The sequence below is a fragment of the Belonocnema kinseyi genome, chromosome 10 (genome assembly GCF_010883055.1).
Source record: "Belonocnema kinseyi isolate 2016_QV_RU_SX_M_011 chromosome 10, B_treatae_v1, whole genome shotgun sequence".
In the NCBI taxonomy this organism is placed as follows: Eukaryota; Metazoa; Arthropoda; class Insecta; order Hymenoptera; family Cynipidae; genus Belonocnema; species Belonocnema kinseyi.
This window is the reverse complement of record NC_046666.1, coordinates 115,370,510-115,379,097: the sequence shown is the minus strand read 5'-3', so window position 1 is coordinate 115,379,097 and position 8,588 is coordinate 115,370,510.

Below are 8,588 nucleotides of genomic sequence, written 5' to 3'. Positions count from 1 at the left end.
ACGAACTTATCAACTTGTTCAATTCTCTCATCATTTAACAAAATATTGCATAGTGTTTTCTCACTCTTTCCTTCGAACACCATAGTTTTTGTTTTATTTGCGGTAATTTGGAGGCCCATGCTCTTCGTGCTTGCATCTAGTTTATTCATCATTCTTTCCTAAGTCTTCGATAGACTCTGCCATAACAACCTTATCATCTGCGAACGCTAACCCACGTACCCTCACTGTTTCGAGATCCACACCCTCTTCGTCGAAGAGAGCCATTCTTAAACACTTGTCCATAAATAATATAAATAACCATGAAGACATAACGCATCCTTGTCTAACTCCTTGAATAATATCGAAACAGTCACTCAGTTTCCCATTCACTCTTACACTTGCTTTGCTACCTGTATATATTGTTTTTATAGCTTGTAGGAGCCATCCATTGACTCCATACTCTTTCAGGACTTTCCAAAGTTTACTTCTATCTATCTTGTCAAAAGCTTTTTCTAGGTCAACAAATGCACAAAAAACTTTTTTTCCTACTCTCAAACTTTTTCTGTTATTTGCCTTAAGCTAAACATTTGATCCGTACATGACCTTCCTGGCATAAACCCACTTTGCACTTCCCAAATCTTTGCTTCTGTTATTTTGATTACCCTACGAATAAGTATTTTTGAATATATTTTAATTATGGTGCTTAATAAGCTAATCCCTCTGTAATTATTGCAGTCGCTTTTATCTCCCTTTCTCTTGTATATTGGTACGATTATCGCTTGTTTCCAATCGTCTGGGACGTCTCCCATCTCGAAACATAAATTTATCAATTCGCACAGTCTATGTGGTATGCACGCGCCACCATGTTTAAACATTTCAGCGTTAAGGGCACCTGACACAGTTAAATTCCTATATTACCGACCACACTTTTCCAGTTCACTGAATGTTCTTTTGAACCTAAGAACTTTTTTTGTAAATAAAATATCGAGCTGAAACTTTGGAAAATGTATTAGAGTACAATAAAGTACGTTTATGTACTACATTTTGGTAGGAACTTCACTGAAAATTATTTTATCTTTTTTCTGAACCTCGCCTTTTTTTGAACGTTCCAACTTTTTTTATACATAAAATATCGGTCTTGAACTTTGAGAAATGCAAGAGCCGAAAGAAAACTACGTTTAAGTACAAATCTTAATAATAAGAGATGTAAAAAAAATTTTCAATTATCAATTCCATCGGTATTAGGCCGGTAACGTTGTACACGAAAATACGAACCCTGGCGGCCACTAGACGAGGCTCTAGAGGGTTCGTATTTTCGTGTACAACGTGACACATGCCCTTAATACCGTCTACCCCGGCAGCCTTACCGTTTTTCAAGTTCTTAATTATATCCCTAACCTCAGTGACGCAGACTTTTTCAATTGAGTTTTCCACCGCATCGTGTTCAAGATCGCAGTTGTGGTGTCCCATAGCTTCATCTCAGAATTGTCTTCTAAAATAGTCTCTGAAATCCTCTAGTATTTCGTCAACTGCGATACCACACACTTCGATCGTACATCTAACAAGGATATCTCGTAACATTGACCAGGCACCCTTTATATCTTTGTTTTTTATACGGCCCTCCCATGTTGCCCTATCTATGCTTTCGATTATCTTATTTTGGAAATTTATTCGCACATCCGGTTTCTGTAGGTTCTCAATTTTGATTCGCGTTTGTTTTGCTTTCTTGGTTCTCTTTTTTCTCCATCCCCGACCTAAGTTAATTTTTGAGATCAGAAGTTAATTATCAGTATTGCATTCAGGACCCCTCATGACTCTTGTATCTCGGACTAACTCTCTTAGTCTTTCATCCGCAACAACAAAGTCAATTATACTGCGGCTATTTCCTTTAGACCAGGTGTACATGTGAATCATTTTATGCCTAAACCAAGTATTTGTAATAAACAGTCCCCTTTCTAAGCATAGACCAACTAATTTATCTCCGTTATAGTTTGTTCTTGGATCCCCAAATTACCTAATACTCTTTCTGTATCCTGATTTTGGATGCCCACCCAACCGTTCATATCTCCTAGTAGAATTATTCTTTCCCCATGTTCGCAAATGTTTATTGTGTCGTTTAAAGTGTCCCAGAAGGCGTCCTCGATATTCTTCGATCCTTTTTTAATCGTCTCGTCATTATGAGTAGATAACCCGAGCCATAGGACGGGCTGTGATTGGTCGAGAGGCGTGGCTAAAGAGGAGGATTGGGGGTAAGAGAGGGGAGTGGCCTCTCCTGATTGTTCGAGGGGCGTGGTCTAATTACAAAATGCCGGTTATAATAATTACAAAATGGCGGCCATCCTAATTACAATGTGGCGGCCTTAATAATAATTAATAGTGTGGACGATTTTAATTAGGAAAAGGGGAGGGGGTTGAAGATTTTTCCATTTTTTCTATTGATTTTCCATTGTTCCGCTTTAAAAAGGGGAGGCCCCCCCTCCCTGTTAGTCTGAGAGTAGAGGATGTATATGATCGAGTTGAAAAATGCGAGAAATATTTACAACGAAAATTAATTATCCTAATCTTACTTTATATTCAGGTTGGAAAATAGTGTGTTGGAATAAAAAAACAAAGCTACAATTACTTAAAGGTATGTATAATATATAATTACTAATCAAAACCTAAAATTGTCCTAAATTATTCTAAGTGACAGGTTGTAAATATAAACATTGTTTTTTAATTATAATTTCACATCTTTGTGTATTTATTTAATAATTTTCCAATCAAATACATTTATTCAATTACGCGTAGAAAATACAAGTTCAACTTCGCCTACATTGTATGAAATTAAGATGGTAGTCAGTTCTAGAAAAACGATTTCATAATATAATTCTACGAATTGTTTCTCAAGTTTTGTTTGTACCTGACTTCTAAAGTATGCAGATTTAAACTTAATTATTTGACGAATTAATTCCTCATTTGGTGAATTAATATTTTCTGCGCTTAAATAGTTTACAATCGTTTCAATTAAAAAATCTTTACATGTTTCTACGTGTTTTAATAGTCGTTGAATCCTTCTGAACCTTTCATCAACAAATACAATAACATTTTTCAGTCTTTCGAAACTAGACTTTTGAAGAACTATTTCGGGAGTATATACCTTTTTCTTTTTGGCCTCAACCTCGTCCTGCTGCGTGTCATTGTCCACCTCGTCGTTGTATATTCCTTGCCGTCCCTCAGAAGTATCGCTTTATTACCGTGAGCGGTAGTAAACACCAGCGTGTATTTTCCCAATTCAATGGTTTGTAGGTACAAAGGTAAATTCCCGAAACAGAAGTATGATTCTATTATATCCAATTGTTGCTGGAGTTTTGGCCAAGTTTGCGAGTCGAAGGTGATTCCGTTACCTGAACTGTTCATAACTTTAATGACTGGTTGAAATTTCCCATGCGATTGAACCTCTAGTCCAATTAGAATAGTCTTGGAGAATGAATGATTAAGTCCGTAAACAGTGGGTAGATTCATCTGTTGTGTGGTTCTCTTCGTGAAATTTGTAGACATCAATACCAATCGTTTAAGCGCAGCTTTAGTAAGTATTTGTTTAAGGGCTGAGGATTTTGGTTTAATCCTTTTAATTTATTGGTGTTTCAGGGATAGTTTTATTAGTCTGTGTGTCAGACGAAACTTCGATAGTTTGAGTTGCCAGGGACTTTGAAAACTCCAAGACCTGCATGGGTTCCACCTCTACCGAATCAATGATAGCTTGCGACATAGTGGTTCGTTCAGATATAAAAACTCAACTGATTCAAAGAGGTTACTCACGTCGTTTTATGTATGTGAAATCTTTGCAGAGTGGGGGTAGCGTTCTTTGTTAAGGTGAGGGAAGCAAATGTGATGCATGTGGGAATAAAGGGCAGGTCACACATGTAAAGAAAGAATATAATTGAGGTTTTCTTAGAAAATATACATAAGAATTCGTACATTCCAAGAAAAGTACAAAAAAGGACACATGTGTACTATAAATTACACGATAAACCCACGTCTTTCAAAGTACTCAAAAGAGCATGTGATTTTTGTATATTAGACAAAACAATTCCTATTTTCCAAGAAAATTACACAAAAGGACACGTGCATCCTATAAATTACACATAAAACCTATATGTAGTGCAAATCATACAAAAGAATATGTGATTTATGTGTATCACACAAAAGAATTTGTACTTTCTAAGAAAGTACACAAAAGGACACATGTGTGCTATAAATCACACAAAAAACCCGTGTCTTTCAAATTACATAAAAGAGTATGTGATTTATGTATATTAGACAAAACAATTCGTATTTTCCAAGAAAATTACACAAAAGGACACGTGCACACTATAAATTACACATATAATCCGTATCTTCTGGAGATTTCACAAAAGATTAATTGTTCAACACCTGCATCCCATAAATCACACATAATAATCCGTTTTTCCAGAAATTTCACAAAAGAATATGTAACGCACACCTGCATCCATAAATTATACATAAAATTTCGTAGACTGAGTAGATGTCATGCAGTGTGCAAAGCAGGTATATACCAAAAGTACATTATTTTTTTTAACCAACATCCGATGACTATATTGAAACCAAGAAAAGTATTTTGGTCAAGTTTTCGAAAAATCAGACAATACAAAACCACCATGAAAAGGATCTCACCATTTTTTGTTTTGTTTTGTTTCTTTACGCAGAGATGAAAGACCGAAGATACACCATTTTTTTCGAAATGAAGAGTGATTATTGGAAACGTGCGTAAAATCCTTTGTGATAATAGTGACAATATAAAGAATTTAAAATTTTATTAGGGTTACTCCTGAAAAGCAAGACGAAAAAAATGTGTCTTCGAACGCATTGTATTCCATGTTCGCTTGATGTAAAAAGCGGAGGTACCTGCAGCGAACATTTAGCTACGCAATAAAATGTAGACTAAAGAAATTTTTTCCTTTGACTTGTATCTGTCGAAAAGGTAGATCTTTCGGAGACTATAAATTAGACCTGATAACACTGAAGATTGCGTGATATTCTATAGATTGAAAAGAACCATGTGTAACTGTTGTTTCACATCATTTATGTGGACGAGACAGAGGTCTAGCAAATTTCCTATGAAAAGTTTGACCACCTCGGCAACAGTGTCGATGAACGAATTTCAAAAGCTTACCGGTTACTGTCATAAAAACAGTATAGTAAGGCAGGTGCCGATGTCTCAGTGTCCTAAGAATTTCATCTCTTTCCAGTCTGTCAGAGATGCATTGGACAAGTTTCAAAGACACTTGGGGGGGGGGGGGGGGGGGGGGGGGGGATACAAAAGTAGGTAGTAGGAGGGATAGATTTTTTCTGTTCTTAAATAGTCACCCTTCGATTCTCACTGTTCAGTTTTCCCTCAATCGTCCTGAGTGTAGTACATAGCAATTTTTAAACGCTAAAACATGGTCAAAGTTGAAGAATTAATTTATAGCCTAATGGATATTGCTTATCGCCTAACGGACGTGGAGTGTTTGTTGTATCTCCACAACATACTTGTAACTTGTCATCCTGATGAGATATCCCGGATATCCCATCTTTTGGTATCAAGCAATGCGTTACGCTTGGCATACAACATTTACATTGAGCGAATCGCCGTATTAGCGCCTGATCTTTAGGTAGGTATTTTTGTGATAATTTTAAAAGTTTGTGACATATGCGCGTGTGTGTGTGTGAATCCGTTTTTTTTTGTTTTTATTTATTTTTTTACAATTGTTACATTTTTGTTTCTTAAATTTTATAGTTCGCGTAGAGGCTTCATCGTCAAGTCTTGCAGGTTACTCGCCTGCGTATGAAGACGGCGAGGAAATACCGGCCTGCGAACCTTGGTCCGAGAATGAGGAAGTTCATCGCAATGAGCCTGTGAATGAAGATGAACCACCAATGCGTTGGAGAGGTCATGAGGAGGAAGACCGCATGTGTGCAGATCTCGGATCAAATAGTAGTGAGATATTCACCGCAGATGCTGTTCAAATAAATACTAAGTTTTTAAATACATTTTTAAAACATATCCTTTTTTAAACACAGAATGTAAAAAAAAACATTTTTAAAGCAGATTATTTGGAACAAGAATAACGTTAAAATTGTTATTATTGTAATCTTTTAAAATAATATAGTGGAATAGATCATTTTATCGAATTAAAAGAAAAAAGGTTAAACATTTCAAATCTAATTTGGGATAAGAATCATTCATTCTCTTCCATTAATTTAAAGGAGTACGAAGATTAAAAAGATTTTTCTTACGATATTCTCGTGCAAAATTATCTGTTTAAAAACGAGTGAATAACTTAAAAATTAAGATAGAAAAGTTATCTCTTTCTTACCTTTTTATGTTTAAATAAGAAGTAGAATTTTTACATGTAATTCCAAAAAATTATGCATTGAATCCTATTATTTCAAAAAAAGTGTATAAATATTGACATTTCTTAAGATATTCATGTTTAAAATTATCAGTTTAAAAATTAAATCATTACGTCGTTCCAGGTTTAATAAAACATTGTCTTATTTTGTTTTTGTTGAAAAAATACATTCGAATTTTTTTAATTTAATTCGGCAAAACGCTTCCTTTACCTCTATTATCAATAAAGAGTACACAGAATAAAACATATTAATTATATTCATGATTATAATAATTTTCAAGAATGAATGATTTTGCTAAATTAGGTTTAAAAGAAATGAATTCTTTTATCCTTTATTTTTCTGAAATATTAATTAGAGCTTTTTACCGTCAATTTCACAAAATTATTCATTAAATTCTATTTCTTTAAAAAAGTCAATAATAAATCAAACATTTTTTAAAATTCTTGATCAAAATTATCTGTTTGAAAATGAATGAATAATTTGACCGATTTAACTGTAAAAGAAATTTTTTAGACTTTCTTTTATTTGTGCATTTTCTGCTAAAAAATAAAGTAGATTTTTTGAATTTAATTTGACAAAATAATGCCTTCACTTCCATTATTTTTCAATAAGAGTATAAAAATAAAACATTTTAAAGACATTCTTATTTAGAATAGTCCATTAAAAATAATAATGAATCAAGTCTGCATGAAATCATTGAAAAATAAGAAATCTCTGGATATTGTCAGATATTTATTTATATATTTTTTAAACCTTTTCGAATTTTCATTTTATTTGATCAAACTTTAAAGAGTTTAAAATTTTTTTTAAGTCTTATCGAATTATGGAAATATTTTCAAAATTTTTTAGACTTGCTTGAAATTCAGAGAGAAATATTAGAAATGTTTCAAAATCATAATTAAAATATTTGAAATTTTTGAAAATCTTTCTGAAATATTTAAAAGCACCGAAACAATTATAGGTTTAAAAAAGACTTGTGAAAAGTTAAAAATATTTTTAAATGTAAATTCAAATCAAAATTTAGAAATTAAAAATATTGAAATCTAAATTTAATTTCTATTTTTTTACAGACAAAGTGAATTTAATGGCATTGGCTGATGTAGCTGTCGCGGAGAGAGTGCGTCACATGCAAGCGGCTGAGGAATCCATCGATGAAGATTCTTCAGACGATGAAGAAATTTAAGCAGCAATGCAAACGGAACATTGGCGAACGTGGCAAGAGCCAACAACTCTACAGGTTGGTTCTGGGCGACACCTTCAGCAACATCGACACCAAAACAAGCAGCAGGAACAGCAACAACGTCAACCACAGCAACACCAACAAGGCGAGAGAGAGTTTTTTCTATAGTTTACGAGAATTCGCGGTTTTGCACAAAATTCAACCTGAGGGGTGTCGAGTTGAAAGTAATAATTAAGTAACCAGAAAATAATCTGGCAGGCCAAGTCGTGGAGTATTGTGAAAATGCGATTATGGCACTTTACATTATTAGCCAAGCAGCTTGTAAATGATGCCGGGGTAATAATTCCTGAAAACGGTGGTGGGATCAAGGAAATTCATAAATTTCAATTGTATCTTATTCTCGATAGGATTGCAATTATAATTTATGAATTTTCGAACTTTGGAAAAGGTATTAAGTCCCCTCTGTATGATGGATCGAGCCTCATCACAGAAACGGGGCAAACTGTCTTACATAATTTAAATATTATGTTAGACGATAGGCATTTTTTCCCCCATTCTCAATTTAACCGCGGCAGCAAGTAGTGTGGGCTTCTGCATCCCTTGCAACAAGGCCTATGATAACCCGGTAGGTCATCGATGCTCACAAACATGCGCTGCTTGCCACTCGACACATCCATGTCAAACTAGTGCGGAAAATGTGCAAATACCGCAAATTAAATGCAACTCGTGCAACCGGTATTTTCATGGGCAAATTTATTTTGAAAAACATCTTGCCCCAAAATCTTTTTCGGCAAAAACTTCTGTTTGTAATGCACTTCGCATTTGTACTGGTTGTACGCGTTTCGTTAATATGTGGTTTGATAGAAACCACAAATGTGGGAAAAAATATTGCCCTAGTTGCAAATGTCGGCGTAATATTGATCACCATTGTTTTATTGCACCTGTTCTAGATAAAGTAGTAAAAAACAAAGATAGAATAGGATTTGTTTTTTACGATTTTGAAACTCAGCAGTGTGATAAATTACCTGGT